Genomic DNA, 14,508 nt, shown 5'->3' on the forward strand with positions numbered 1-14,508 from the left:
ATCAAATCTGACATGAGGCAAGAAAGCTTAACTAAGGCCTAGAAGAGCACTAATTATTAAATGGAAAATTAACAGGTAATTTGTCTCTAATGTGAGCTGATAATTTCTAGGGGAGGAATTAATTAAATGGGAGAATTAAATCACCAAGAATTTATGGAGTGACCACTTCTGATGGGATTCAGTTAATGAGCTATCTGATAATCATGTCAGGCTTCATTTTCTTCTCCTCTGGACACGAGGGGAGAGTCAGAGACCAGGAAATTACTGCAGTGCTCCCTCTCCCAGGCTGCAGAGATTCTTGCACCTTGCTGAGCCTCACCCTTTTGTCCTGACAAAACCTGAGCAACCAGAAAGCAAAAGCCAAAAACAGACCACAAGCAAAACACTGTTTAAAAAAATAGAAAAAAAAAAAAATTAGTAGGTGAGAGAGAAGGAAGTTTGCTTTATAGGAATGGTCCTTAGGACCATGATGCACCCTCGGGCCCGATCTTGGTGCCAAAGCAGTGACACAGTGAACTGGAGTCAAAGTCCAGCGCCAGCGCCCTCCAGCAAAGAGGAGGGGTCAAAGGTGAGTATCCCACCCCTGGGGACAAGAAAACAAACTCATTTTGCTTTGTATTTCAGCCTTGCCCAAGCTGTTCCTGTGTCCTGAGCAATGGATGAGTGGTGAGGCTCCTCCACAGCTGCCAGGATGCCCCAGGCTGGGTGTGAGCACACAACCTCACTGCTGTCTAATTAGCCAGAGCAGTGCTTATGTCAGTGTCATACTTTTAATGACAGCTCCGTGCCAGCTGCAGGAAGAGAAATGATCTCCAGCCTTGCAGAAAGACAGAGCCGCATGGGCAGACACCACCTGATCTCTCACAAAGCCTGCCAGCACAAAAATAACTTCTCAGAAACACTCAAACACATCTGAACAAGCGGAATGAGCCAGTATCAGATCAGCACTTTGTATCACAGGGCTGCAGTGCTTGTGATCTAACCTCCAGAGCCCTAAATTTGGATTTGCTGCATTCTTCAGACCAGTGTCTGAGCTCACCTACTTTCAGTTCTGCCAACTCATTGCAGCATTATGTGCCAAATTCTCTAATCACCCTCCTGGGTGGAAAAACACAAGCATTTACACTTCAGGGCAGTGCCTGATTTGTGGCACCTATAATGGGTGAGGCTTTGCAAGTGAAATAATATGTTGAGATGTGGGTGGGACTGAGCAGGGAAGTTACATTATCCACGTCATACACAGGCTGTGTTTTTCCACATGTGAACTGAGGTCAAAGGAGGCAAACTGAAAGCAAATGGAATTCACTGCTGCTGATTTGTAAAATGATTCTCCAAGTATTAGGATTTTCCCTGATACTGCACACATACTTGCTGCAGTAACACAAACTGATAGCTCTGAGACATCTTGCAGTTTATGCCTGAATGACAACAACAATAATAATAATAATAAAGCTAAACATGAGACCTGTCAGTGCCTGTTATCCAGTTCACATTACAGAACAAAATATTCTCTCCTGGAACATGCTGGGTCTTATGTAGATTCAACTTTTCTGGGTGACGCAAATGCTGTAAAACCAACTCTGAGTCATAGAATAAAATCACGTAATTCCCCAAAGCCAAATAAGGACAGAATTCAGCCCACACAGCTCTGACTTCCCATTTTCCTGGTAGTAGCAATTTTCTTTCCCTTCCATTGTAAATGATACTGTTTCCTTGCTCTCACAGAAAATCTTGCATTTCTTTCACTAAAGCCACAGTTGGTGTAAATACTGGTGTTGTAAAAAATAAAGTAACATCCCAGGATGTGCAAGGCCTAGTGTAAAAAGCCTGTTATGTGCTCTCTGGGACTGGCTTTGCTAATTGGTATGAAGTCTTTATGAGGAACCTGGAAGGCATTTTCCCAGGCTGCCTGTAGTTTTATTTTGATATATTTTTCACCAAGACTTCATTTACAGCCCATTAGAGTCAGGCTTGGGTATTTTATGAATGTAATACAGCAGCACGCAAAGAGCCCTTAATGCCTTAAGTCTTTAGAAGGCTTTTTAATTTTGTAACACAACTGAATTGCTTGACCACTGGATTTCTCATGCACCAAAGTGGGTAAGGCCTTGTCCAAACAGCTTTGCAGCATGTAAATAAAGCTTTCAGACTTGTTCTGTGGTATAAAGCACCATCACTCTGCTCTTGTCATTTTGCATCAGCAGCTGCTGAGTTTTCCACTTTGAAACCTTAGGGATGTTTTATTAATAGAGTGGGAGGAGTTCTATGCAACAAACAGGATGTGATGTATTAGCAGTACATGCAAGCATATTGCTTTATTTATTTTCCTTCTCCCTGGCTTAACAGCACCTGAGCTGAGCTGTGCTGGAAATACAAGGTGCAGTGTTCACATGGCAATGCACCACAAGCTTGATCTAACTGCACACATCAATAAGAACCTCTTGTGTCCTTTCTAGCTGCTGACTGCTCTCTTTAGGGTCCCATTTGAAAGGCAGTGACACAGCCCTGGCTCTGCATTTTGCAAAGCAAAAGCCTTTTTGAGCAGGTGGGAATGCAGCAGTGTGTGCACAGAGTTGCTGCCCCATGACTGACACTCGTGGTACACTGATCCCTGATAAGATATGCACACACTCCTGGGCACTCGAAGCCATTAACAGCAAAGCCAGGACATGCCCAAAGTGTGGGACTCAGAAAGAACAAACTGTGCTGTGACCTACCAGAGCCTTCATGCTGCAGCTCCAGCCAGCCGAGCCATGCTTGCACAGCTGCAGCCCTTGTCAGCTTTCTGTTCAGTGATCTCTCCTCTTCCCTGCTCCTAAGTGTCTTCCAAGTTACCACTAGTAACTGAATATATTTACTGAATATAACCGAGGTCTCCAAGAACCTCATGCACATTTGACATTCTTGTGCTGAACAGTAACATTTATATAATTGAGGCATGATTTTCCACTGCTGTGTTTTAAACACAGTAAATTCAGTCTGGTTTAAATGCTGTTTTTTTCCTGAAAGGTCTACCAGGTCTCTAGCAGAAGCTCTATCACCAGCATGTCACTTGAGGAAAAACAAAAGTAGTGATTTATTCAGCCCCTTTAAAACTCCTTTATCATTAAATCCGATGTAGCTCAAATGTTTGAGAAGTGTTGAGAGGAAAATATGTCTCTATTAAGGCTCCAAGACTCTTGTCTTCCTGATTAAGTAAAAATAATTTAATACTTTTGAGACCTCCCACGCCATATTCTTCTGAGAGGAAAGGCACGAAACAGTCTATCTGATGTTCCCTATTTGGGGAGAAATAGAAATACTTCAGAGTTCCTTTATCTATCATAAGCTAGCTAAGAAGAAATGATTGAGTTTTTTAACTTTCTTGCCAGCTTTAATCCACTGATAAGCCTGGAAAACTCAGTGCTCTCACCTGGGACTGACATGAAAGGACAAGTGAAAGTTGCAGATAATCATCCCTGAATAAGAGAAGTGCCATCATTAGTACCCAGCTGTCCAGGCACAGTGTCTGTGATACTGTGTATGAGTTAAAGGGCAACACAGCAGTGACTCCACTTGGACAAATGTAATTCAGCACTGGCTATTGTGACCAGTAAGCAGCTGACAGAAATTTCCTCCAAATACTGTGATTCATCTGCCTAACTTGTGCTGTCATAAATACACTACATGGGGGTTTGTTGTAAGGGATTGGCCTTTCTTTTCCCTCAGAGGGAAAGTCATATATTGAGATGTAATCAAATGGCCTGCACAGCAAATTGGCAGCAAGCCTTTTGGCCCAAACATTTGATTCTATACCTGTGAATAGACACCATGATCCAGTCTGAGGTTTACAGTCCAGGAAGGTCACTGGAGGACTCTGCCTGTATTAAGTTAGACATAGACATGTCCTATTTTAGCCTTGCACATAGAAGACTGCAATGCAAACACTGCAAGGCATTTCCAGGCTGCTGATGGATTGTACTTCCTTTTGTCTTTTATCTCCTAGAAGAAGCTGAACCTCCATCTCTCAGCTGTGACAGGTGAGGGGTGATGAGGGGTTCATAAATGGCCCCTGGCTGGAGCTGTGAGCCCTGCCACCAGCACTGGCTGTGACTCTGCAGAGGCCACTGGTGGCTCCTGTGGTCACTCATCGCGCCATGGGCGTGTGCAGGTTCACAGCTGGCTCAATGAATATTTTAAACAACTGGGGTTTTGCCAAGTCAGAACACATTCACAAACCGAGAGATCGTCTCAGGACAAAGCCTGCCCAGGAAAAAGCCTGTTTCTAATTTGGCACAGCAGCTTGGAGCAAGAGGGCTCAGATCCCAGGACTGCCACAGCTGGAGTCTGTTTATGGAGGTGGTTTAAAACACAGCCTTAGCTAATCCCTGAATTTCCTACAGCAAAGTGTAAAACACTGCTTGTTTATTTCCCAGACAGGAATTTCTGCTCGGGTCTGTAACATCTGGTTACAGTTTGTCAGCCACACTCTCACAGCTCACAGGTGAGACCAAAAGAGAAGAAGACCTAAGAGACCACTATGAAATGACCTCTCTAAGAAGCTCTCATTAGCATCACTCTGAATTACAGAGTTAAACCTCTCTGCTCCCATGACTAATCCCATGGATTTGCATGGCAATTCAGATAAGATGCTACTTTCCTAGATGCTGTACAAACATGCAGCAAAAGGCTGCAGGACATCACAGATATCCTGGGACTGTGTTCCTGCTTTCCTACAAGTTTCCCCAGGTTTCCTGTTACCCCACAAGTTGTGGCATGTACACTGTCACCCTCCAGAGGGATGACCCCAGAGAGGTTTGCTCAGAGAGGTGCACTTCCTGTTCCTGGAAGTGTTCAAGGCCAGGATGGATGGGGCCCTGAGCAAATTGGTCTAGGGGAAAGTTCCCAGCCCATGACAGCGAGGTTGGAACTGAGTGATCTTTAGGGCCCCACCTAACCCTAACCTTTCTATGATCCCATTTGGGCAAAGGAAGTAAATAATGAAAAGGAGACATATTCCACAGCTGACAAAGTGAGATGAGGTGTAAAAAGATGGTCTAAGAAAGAGTTTATGCTGGAGTTCTGTGGTGTTAAAACCAAAGCACCTGGCAACAAGGAAAGTGAGAGACAATGAAACACATGGAGTTTGGAGCCTGGGACCTGGGCAGTTCTCTGCCTTACACCCTTGTGTGCTCTGGGGCCTCAGATTTCCCCTGAAATTGCTTCTGTCCATCAGAACACATGAACAGCTGTAACACACGTGACACATGACTGTACACCAAAACAGGAAAGCTGGAAGGGAAGAATGAAAAGTTGTATTTGAACGTGCAAAATCCTTGTCCTGTTCAAACTGAATTATCCTCAGTTAAAAAGGAAGGATTCTTGCACTATTTAAGAGCCCAGCTCCAAAACTAATAGAACATCCAGTTTCCAATCCACAAGTTGTCAATTTTGAACAGACTGAGCAATCTGAGCAGACAGGTCTGTCTCTGCTCCCCTGGGTAACCATCTGCTGTGTGGGACTGTAGAGTGTGAGGAGCTACAGCCCTTGAAGAGCAGCACCTTTAATCAAAAGCTTAGCTCTCAGCTAGATGAAGAGGCACTGGGCTAAATTAAAGATTAATGTTAGAAATTGAAGCATAAATTTTGAAGCATAAATTAAGCTCACTATTGGCTACACAGTGTTGAATTTGAAATGGAATTAATTTCTCATGACATGAAAGGGTCTTGAGCACTGTCCCTGGGATTTTTAGTGTCTTCAACTGAAGGACAGCAGTTTGAGGTTATTTCAGTCAGCTAGGAGAAGCCTGGCTCCTCTCTAGCCTGGTTTACTGGCACTTCACAATGCAAATTTGCATCCTGCACCAGCTGGGCCATGGAAACTTGAGGCAACATGGGAAGGAATGTTCTGACACTGATGCACTCCATTCCTGCCCATCAGCAATCACCCAGCCAAGCCTGACATCCTTCTCTACTGTACTGAAATCTCTGTTTCCTCACTCCCTAGCTGCTTCTTTTCCAGTTTGATCTACAAGACCCTGACTATGTTTCTTTCCTGCCTGGTCCTTTATTAACACTGTCATGTTAGCCTGCAGGTAAGCTGCCCAGCATACTTGAAAATGTGCTCTGAAAGTCACTGGTGACACAATGTACAAGAACAACAGAAATCAAACCCATCAACACATTCATTTTAGCTGCTGCTTTGCTCACTCTCCCATGCCCAGCACTATTCCAGGCCAGAACTCCTAGGAACCCTTAGTGATTCCAGCAGAACCATAGTGGGAACTTTCTGCTGGGAGAAAAGAAGTACAACCCACTCCAGACTAATTCTGAGGGCAGCACCACAGGTTAAATCAGGCTGGGTGGTAGGTGTCACCCCAGAGCCACAAGGTTTTCTTCACCTTCCAGCCCAAGGAAACACAACTTTGAACTTCAAGGGGGATAATGGGAATAAAGGGTAACACCAGCCACTCACAAGTTAAATGGCTAAATAACCCCCACTTTGAGAAGGAAACAGAGCCAGGGAAGGACTCACTTCCACCACTTCAGTCTCAGTATTTTTCTCACTTCATCTCTTGCCAGCACGAACTGATCCAGGACATTTTCTCTACCCACAAAGCTGATCAAGCACATCCTCCTGCCAGCCTGCAAGCGTCAGCAGCCAGCTTGCACCAGTGCCAGCACACACAGCTGCCATCCCTCCTCCCTCCCCCTGAGTGTCCCCACTGCTTCCAGCCAGCCCCCACGGTACACGGATCGGGACACAGACTGGGATCTGTCCCGTGACTAAAAGCAGGAAGACCCAAAGCTTTGATCTCATTCCCACTCTGCTTTTGACGTCGGAGGGCAAAGCCTACGCTGCAATTTCCACAGCAAGGCTGAGCTGCCTCCCCCTGGGTGTCAGACCCACTGCAGACCTCACTTGGAGCAGCCAGAACCAACCCCATGACTGAGCACCTGCTGCCTTCAAGGCTTGACAAAGTTGCCTCCTTCAGACAAGCCCCTTGACACAGCAGAGGAAGGATCACCCTCAGCTGCCCACCAGGAACTCCCCATCAGGAGTGGTGAGAGCTGCTGAAATTTCTTCCCACTCAGCATCAGCAGGAAACTTTCCTTTCAAGAAAATGGTGGTGAAGGTACAGTAAGAGCAAGGATGAATCCAGGTCTTGGGGATTGCCCTGAAATTCCCCTCTGTGATCCATGGCACACACTGCAATGGTCTGCAATTCCAGTTTCCAGCAAGGAAAAGATGTTCCTGTTCTCTGAGGCAAAGCTCTGAAAGGGCTGAAACCCAAGTGGAGTAAGATCTTACAATGACATTTCACTGCCAGCCTCCATAACTTATTCCAGGGCTGTTTTAGCACATGGACTGGGAAAAATGATGTGGTGAGAATCTTTGGCTGAGCTGCCACAGGGACAGACAGACACTAGGAAAGAAACAGAGCAGGCAAAGAAAGGCAGAAGAGAAAGGAGGACACAAAGAGCACTAAGCTGAGAAGGTGCCACTCTGAAAACCAAAGTGGAATTTACTGAAAAGGAAGGGAACAGAAATCAAGAATTCTGAAACTTTTATTTACTATCCAAATACAATTTCCTCCCTTGATCACAAACCTCCTCCTGAAAACAAGAGTCATCCAGCATGTTTTTCATAAAGTGCTTGGTTTGAATGGATGTTTCAGGCTGCAGACACAATGAAACACAGAATGGCGTTTTTCCTCCTTCTGGTTACTTTGACATCCTCAGGACAGGAGATACCAGGAAGAAAAGGGCAACCCTTTAATAGAACAGGGTGGGGCAAAAAGGTCTGGTGATCACTGTACTGCTCCCACAGGGATATGAAGGCTGATGCCAGACCCCCAAGGGTCCCATTAAGGGGTGTCTTCCTGCAGTTATTGTGTATTGAGGGGCAGCATGGTAATTTTATTCACTGGGCTTTGTAATTCTGCCACAAGCCAGGCGAGTAGGCCTTGGCCTCCTGGACACAAAGATTCTGTGATCTTTCTTTTTTGGAGGAGAAAGCCAGGCCCATTGGTAGCCAAAGCCCAGTGCCCAGAGGTGACATTAGCAGGGTTCTTTATTGCATGAAAAGATGTGAGGGGCTGCTCACGTAACTCTGCAGTTGTTGCTTAGTGTGCAAACAGCATCACTCAGTAACACTGAGGGAAGGGGAAACCTTTTGTTGTATAAAAACCAACAAAAACTCTGAATTTGACACTGGTGTCTTTGGCAGGCCACTGAACACCTCTCCTGGCCCAGTCTCCCTAAGGAAAGTCTCCCTTTTTGCCCAACTTTGGTGCTCTTCTCATCCCTTTTTTCCTGTGCTGGGTTGTGGGGCAGGGTGTCAGCAGAGTTGTGCTGCTGAGATTTCTTCCCACTCAGCATCTGCGGGGAACTCCTTTCAAGAAAACAGTGGTGAAGGCACAGCAAGAGCCAGGATGCTTTGGAAATACTGCCTCAACTGTCTCTTCTGAGCTTGGAAAAGTGCTTTGCAAGAGCATTAATAGAGATGATGTAACACTAGTGTTGGCCTCAGCAGAATCAGCCTTGCACAGTGCACAGAAGACAAATCAACCTGGAGCTTAAAGGACCACTTTTGCTCTCAAAAATCCAATAGAGAGTTTCTCTACATTTCTGACACCAGGATGAGGCTACAATCAGATATATTTTACAATCCACATACTGAACACATAGGCTGCTGGGGCTGTACGTTTGTAAATTGGTGCTAACTTTGTAAAATGAAAATATAAAACATTACAGTGAATAGCAAAGCAAAACAGGAAACCTGCTGCTCACTGGAGCTAAAATAGGGTTTTTCTTGCCAGGTGTCACCCACACAGGAGCCCTGAAGCTACAGCACCCAAGGCACTACAGATGTTGAGTCACACTGTGACAAAGAAAATGGTGTCACACAGTGAAATGAAGTGACCACAGAGCTGGACAGCAGCTGTTCAACAAAACTGTTCTATGGCTGTTGGAAAATGCTGATACTTGAAAAAAACATTTATAAGGTGGGGCCATTGTGAAAACAGGTTCAGAACTGTCAAAACGTCACCCTTCTTTAAAAGGGTGTGTTTTGAGAATTGGATTTAGAAACTAAAACCATTTTACTGCAATTTTTTAATAAAGGAAGCAGTAGAACAAAGCTCGAAGCTATCAAACAACCCAGACTTTATGTTACATCAAAGACATGCTATTTTGATCTGTATTGGCAAGGAGAAAATATTTTAATTTTAAAGTTGAAAGATTCCATGGAAAAGGAAAAACATTTCATCCAGGTCTAATTTTAATAACACAGCATGCTCTAGTAAACAAAATTTAATATAAAATGTAAATAAAAATCAGCCTCTTCCTCATTTTGGAGGTTTATCAGTCTTTATCATTCTTGTTATTTTTATGCTGTTGGTAAAATAATAGTAAAAAACCCTAAGCAGCTGTGTCTTCTCCTGAACTGATGAGAATTCAAATACCAAATAGTTCATAAAGCAGTTTTTGAGGACTACATGCAAATTTGACAGCCATATTCATTTACAGTTCTGCCAGCTACTGCTCTGGGCTAAAAGAATTCAATGACCCAGCAGAGCTATATTTAAACAACCTACAGTAACAAATCTGCTGAGAAAAGCCTTGCACAGCCATATTCCTGCAGCTATTACTTATCAGATGCTGCCTGAGCAGCCCTGCAAACTATTCCTCTAGAAGAAGGCCTGTGGGAGCAGGAACATCGAAGGAAACAACAGTATGGAAAATTTCTGACTTCTGAGAAGGCAGGCAGATCTCTCAAATTACCCAAACCAAGCAGAGGTTGACAAGCAGATGGTGGACAGAGTTTGGGAAAAAAAGGAAGGGTTACCTGGTTCAGAAGGATGAAGGCAGGTCTTTGAGACTCAGAGGAAAGTGTAAGTTCCTGGGCTTAGTAGAAAGAGTCAGGGAAGACAGAAGGAAAACAAAATGGTTTCAGGCCAGTGGGACAAATGGCACAAACACACAGCAGTAAATGACTGGTGGTCCCCAGCTCCATGGCTGGCAATTTAACACCCTACCTACACACTGATGGATATAAAACCAAGCACAGCACAGCATCATCGTAGAGAATATGGTGGCTACAAATAGAAAAGCACTCCAACAGCCAAGGTTGAGTGCACCACAAAAAAGAATTTGGGTTTCCAACTGAACCATCCGTGTGGAAACACATTCCTTGTCTCTAAACCTATTTTATAATTAATTCACATAATGCTTGATAAGTCTTAACTTAAACCGCTTTCAGATGTTTCCATTGCTGCAAATTCCATCTCCAATCCAACGCCTTCAGCACAAGAACTGAAACTGAGGTAGGGATGAACCTGTATGTTCATCCCTAGAGCCTGTCCTCATGGGCTTCAGTTCAGAAAGATGATCAGACTTCTAAACTAAAAGCTGTGCCAATAATATTAAAAGTTCTAGTCAATAATATTAAAAGTCCTTTCCTGACATGGGAGGGAGGCTCCAGTATCCAAACTAAAAAGCATGGTTTGACTTCTGGTGCATCCCAGAGTCTCCACTGAGTTAACAAGGCCCTAGAGAGGTGACTGCTGTTATCAGACAGATATTCTTTGAGCATACATCAACAACCAGAGATGTACTGATGTTTCCAGCTTGTTAAGACATTCATAATCCTACAGCACAGCCCAGGCCAGAAAATTCAGGAGGGCACTGCAAGGTTCAGCTCTATTTGCTGCAAGTTTTGGGGATGCTGTCATGGACTGCAGCACTGCAAGCTGCCACCAGGCTGTGCGGGGCTCCTGTCAAGGGCATTTCAAAGTCACAGTTAACTCCTTTAGAAACCTCAGAGTTTTATAGCAAGCGAAGCAAAAGTAAATCACTCTGGTGCCAAACCAAAGACCAAAGAGCAGTAGCAGAAAACCTCCTAAAACCCTGGTGACCACCACAAGGCTCATCCTGCATGGGGAACTCGGATTCCAAGAGAATTATTCCTGAAGGGTAATGAGTCTCAAGGCAAGGGCAGTGGCTGCAGGCTGAGTGAAGTTTCCATGCTATGACCAGGAGCCTGGGCTGCTCCCAGATCTCCAGGTCATCGTGAGAGGAAACTGATGTTTGTGCTGTCAGAGCAACATGGGGTCACTCACTCAGAGGAGAGCTGGGCTTCCACACTAACTCAGCCACTGGCCTCTTGTTTGGCTGCTCTGCCTCCCCATTTCCTGGCAAGGCTGACCTCCTTTAAACTTTGCTAAGATTTACTCCTGAGAAGTTCTGCAGAAGCACTAGTGGCTGCAATGAGCCCATCATTTTTATTTATTCACATGAAATAGGCAAGTACTTGAGGAATTTTCATAAAGCACACTGTGATTTGATAGTAGCCTAATTACCAGATTCCTCAGCTGTTTAAGGAGCCGTGAGAAGAGGATGCATCCTTCCTCAACCAGCTGATACAGTTAGAAAATTCAGGCAAGCTTTCAAGTACATGATTCTGCTATGTTTGTAGACTCACCCAATTCAACATAATTAAGTACAGTCTTTTCACCCAGAGTCTTGTGGATATCTTCTTCATGCATAAATGGAGAGCTGGAAAAGATCAGCAATGTGGTACTCTGTTTCCATAAGCCAGTTCTCAGCTCTCCAATGTTTTTATATTTCTTCAGAGAACATTTCCCTTAACCTGCATCTAATCTCTGACTAAACTCAGCACACAAGTGGTATTTAACAAACTGCCTCCATTAAGAGTCCCAGTCCGCTTAATTTCTGGCTGTTCCTTCTTTGTAAATAACCCTGAACAATTGCTTCCCTTGCTGCACAAGAAATGCTTTCAATCACATGAGCCTCTGAGATCTCAAGTGCCATCAGAAGCAATGTTTGTTTTGACTGTAAGAAGAAACAAGTATGTAAAAAAAAAAAAAAAAAAGTAAACAACGGAAGTTGGGTTGGAAAGAACAAGGGTAAATATTTGAGAAATGCTATCAGAAATCTCATTTCTCTCTCTTGTTAGAGTAGAATAATCAAGGAATATGCCAGGGTGTCCCATGCTCTTACTGGGCTGTCATTTTTTAAGCTGAATGTACCTGCAAATTACTGGTTTCAAGTAGAATCTAGAAGTCTCAGGTGAGATGACAGATGAGAGTGGATACTGGTGCTGCAGTTGCTGATTGAAAAAGTTGATGTCTGTACACTGACAGAATGAACAAGAGACAAAGAGAACAGCTGCAGCATGATGATGTGATTGACCCCAGGTAACCCAGAGCAGCAGCACAGCTGGGAGCAGATGTTTTGTGCCTTTGCCAAACCTTTTATTCTGCTTCCTTTTCAAATTTATCACTACTCCTTCTTTCCTAGTGAGTCATCAACTGAAGGAGATTAGACGAACTCTTTAGCCTCTGAAAAAAGCCCTGGTAATCAGGTCCCACCTTGAAGCAACAGTTTCATTTTCTGCACTGAATATCTAATCATGTAATGCCAACACTCGCTCCAGGCTGTACTTCAGCCTTCCCTGCAAAGCCTGTAGTCAGTCCCTATGATCCTCAATGACAAACTCTAGTTTGCATGAAAGTCCAGTGGGAGCAAAGCTTTCATCACACCAAATACGTAATTTGATGGCATCACTTACTGAAACTTGCACATTAATCAGGCCCAGAAGACTGTTAGCTGTGCTCTGAACACACTGAATGTTTATTTGAACCATGCAATTCCTTCAGCAGCAATATTTTTTGCTAACAAATTAGATGAAGGTGAATTTCCCCTGAAGTGGCAGGACAAAGAACAAACCCTTACCCCTTGCTAGGATGCAAGTTTAGAGCAGAATTTCAGTTATTTATAAGTGCCCTTAATGATTAAATATACAGCAGAATTTGCTTATCCTAAATGGACAGGCCAGACTTGCAGAACCAGAGCACTGACAGCCTTTTCAGACCTTCCCTAAATAATGCCAGGAAAGAGCTAAGGACAACAGTAGAGGAGCTCCCACCACTTATATTTTTCCTGGTCTTGGCTCTGCTCCAGGCCTGCCTCATTAACCACCAGCAGGTGATTTCAGCTTGTTAAGTGTCATCTTTCTGTGAGCACAGTATAACTACAAAAACCACTTCCCACTTCCTGGGAGTACTTACATGACTGCTACCCATGTTATGCACAAGGTCACTGATTCCATGAAGCAACCAGCCAAGGAGCTCACAGAACCAGACAGGATCTGTACTGCTCTTTTCTGACACAAAGTGGTAACCAAGACAGAAAACACATCATGAAACTGTCACCTCAACAGCCTTGGCAATCCACCCCTCAGAAACAATCCACTTACAAGATGTGAGGTTGGTTTGAGTGCTGAACAGCTCCAGTCGGGTTCACTGAAGTCCACAGAGCTCACAGCACAGCAGGAGTGAAACTCCAGACCCATCCTTTGCTCTCCTCCACCTAAGAACGAGCACTAACACCTGGGATTTGTAACTCAGTGTTTCTGTCATAACTGACTGCAGGCTATTTCCATAAACACATTGATCAATATGAGCAACAGTGAACACTGCACTGGATGAGGATTCACAGACTTGGAAGGCTACAGACACACAGCTTTAACGAGGTTTATAGGGCAACTTTTGGCTGCCACAGCCCCAGCAGCATTCTGCTTGTACAAGCTGCCTTTCCTGTGCTCAATCCTCACACCAAACAAACAGTAACCAAGTCTCTCTGGCAACCCCATTGCTCTCTCCACTTCTATGAACTCCACACCAGGACATCAATCCAAGTCCCACCCCTGTCACCACAAGCCATAGTTTCAAGACCTCTCCTTATCTGCACAGGTCACAGTGACTCACTGGCAAACCAAGAGCAGAATTTACTACAGCCTTTCTGCCATAACCTCTGCCACTGTTGGCACAGGCACATTTATTGCCCAAAGACTGACTTTACTGCACGTTTTGAAGGTCTCACAGAACAAAGCTTCACAAAGACAAATCAATAATCATTTTTACCATTTAACTTCACAGCCTTTTTCTTTACAATTTAGGATGTCTTGCCCACCTCTTCCCAAATATTTTCTCATTTACTGTGGGGAAAAATGCTGCTGCCCAGTATGCCAAGAACTACTGAAATACAAACTTCCACCTCTGTGGGAACACCCTCTGTGCTTCTCTTACCCCAGTAGCTTTGGCGTCTCAAGGCTCCTCATCTGTGCCATTTCCCCAGCCTAACTTCCATCTCCAGAGGTGAATGGTTTCCTCTACTCTGTAGGAACAATCTTCCTGAGGACCAGACTTCCTCCTTTGGTTTTCACCCACTTTGTGCCCACTACTGCCTTACATTAGGCCTTCCACGACCTCTGCAAGTCCCAGTGCAGAGCACTGCTCACAGCCCTGTGCTCCTGGAGATTTGGCTGCCAAATGACTCCTCTGACACTCCTGTACTCTGCCAGGACAAACCTAAGCTAAAGCACCAAGTGCAAACCTTTACACTCAAAGCTGGAGTTCCAGATCGCACAGGTCACCTCCACAGTGCACATTTCCCTTGGCATATCCATCTCCTAAGTGTGGTTCTAGTATTTCTGCAGATACA

Source organism: Vidua chalybeata, chromosome 2, assembly GCF_026979565.1.
Source record: "Vidua chalybeata isolate OUT-0048 chromosome 2, bVidCha1 merged haplotype, whole genome shotgun sequence".
Classification (NCBI taxonomy): Eukaryota; Metazoa; Chordata; class Aves; order Passeriformes; family Viduidae; genus Vidua; species Vidua chalybeata.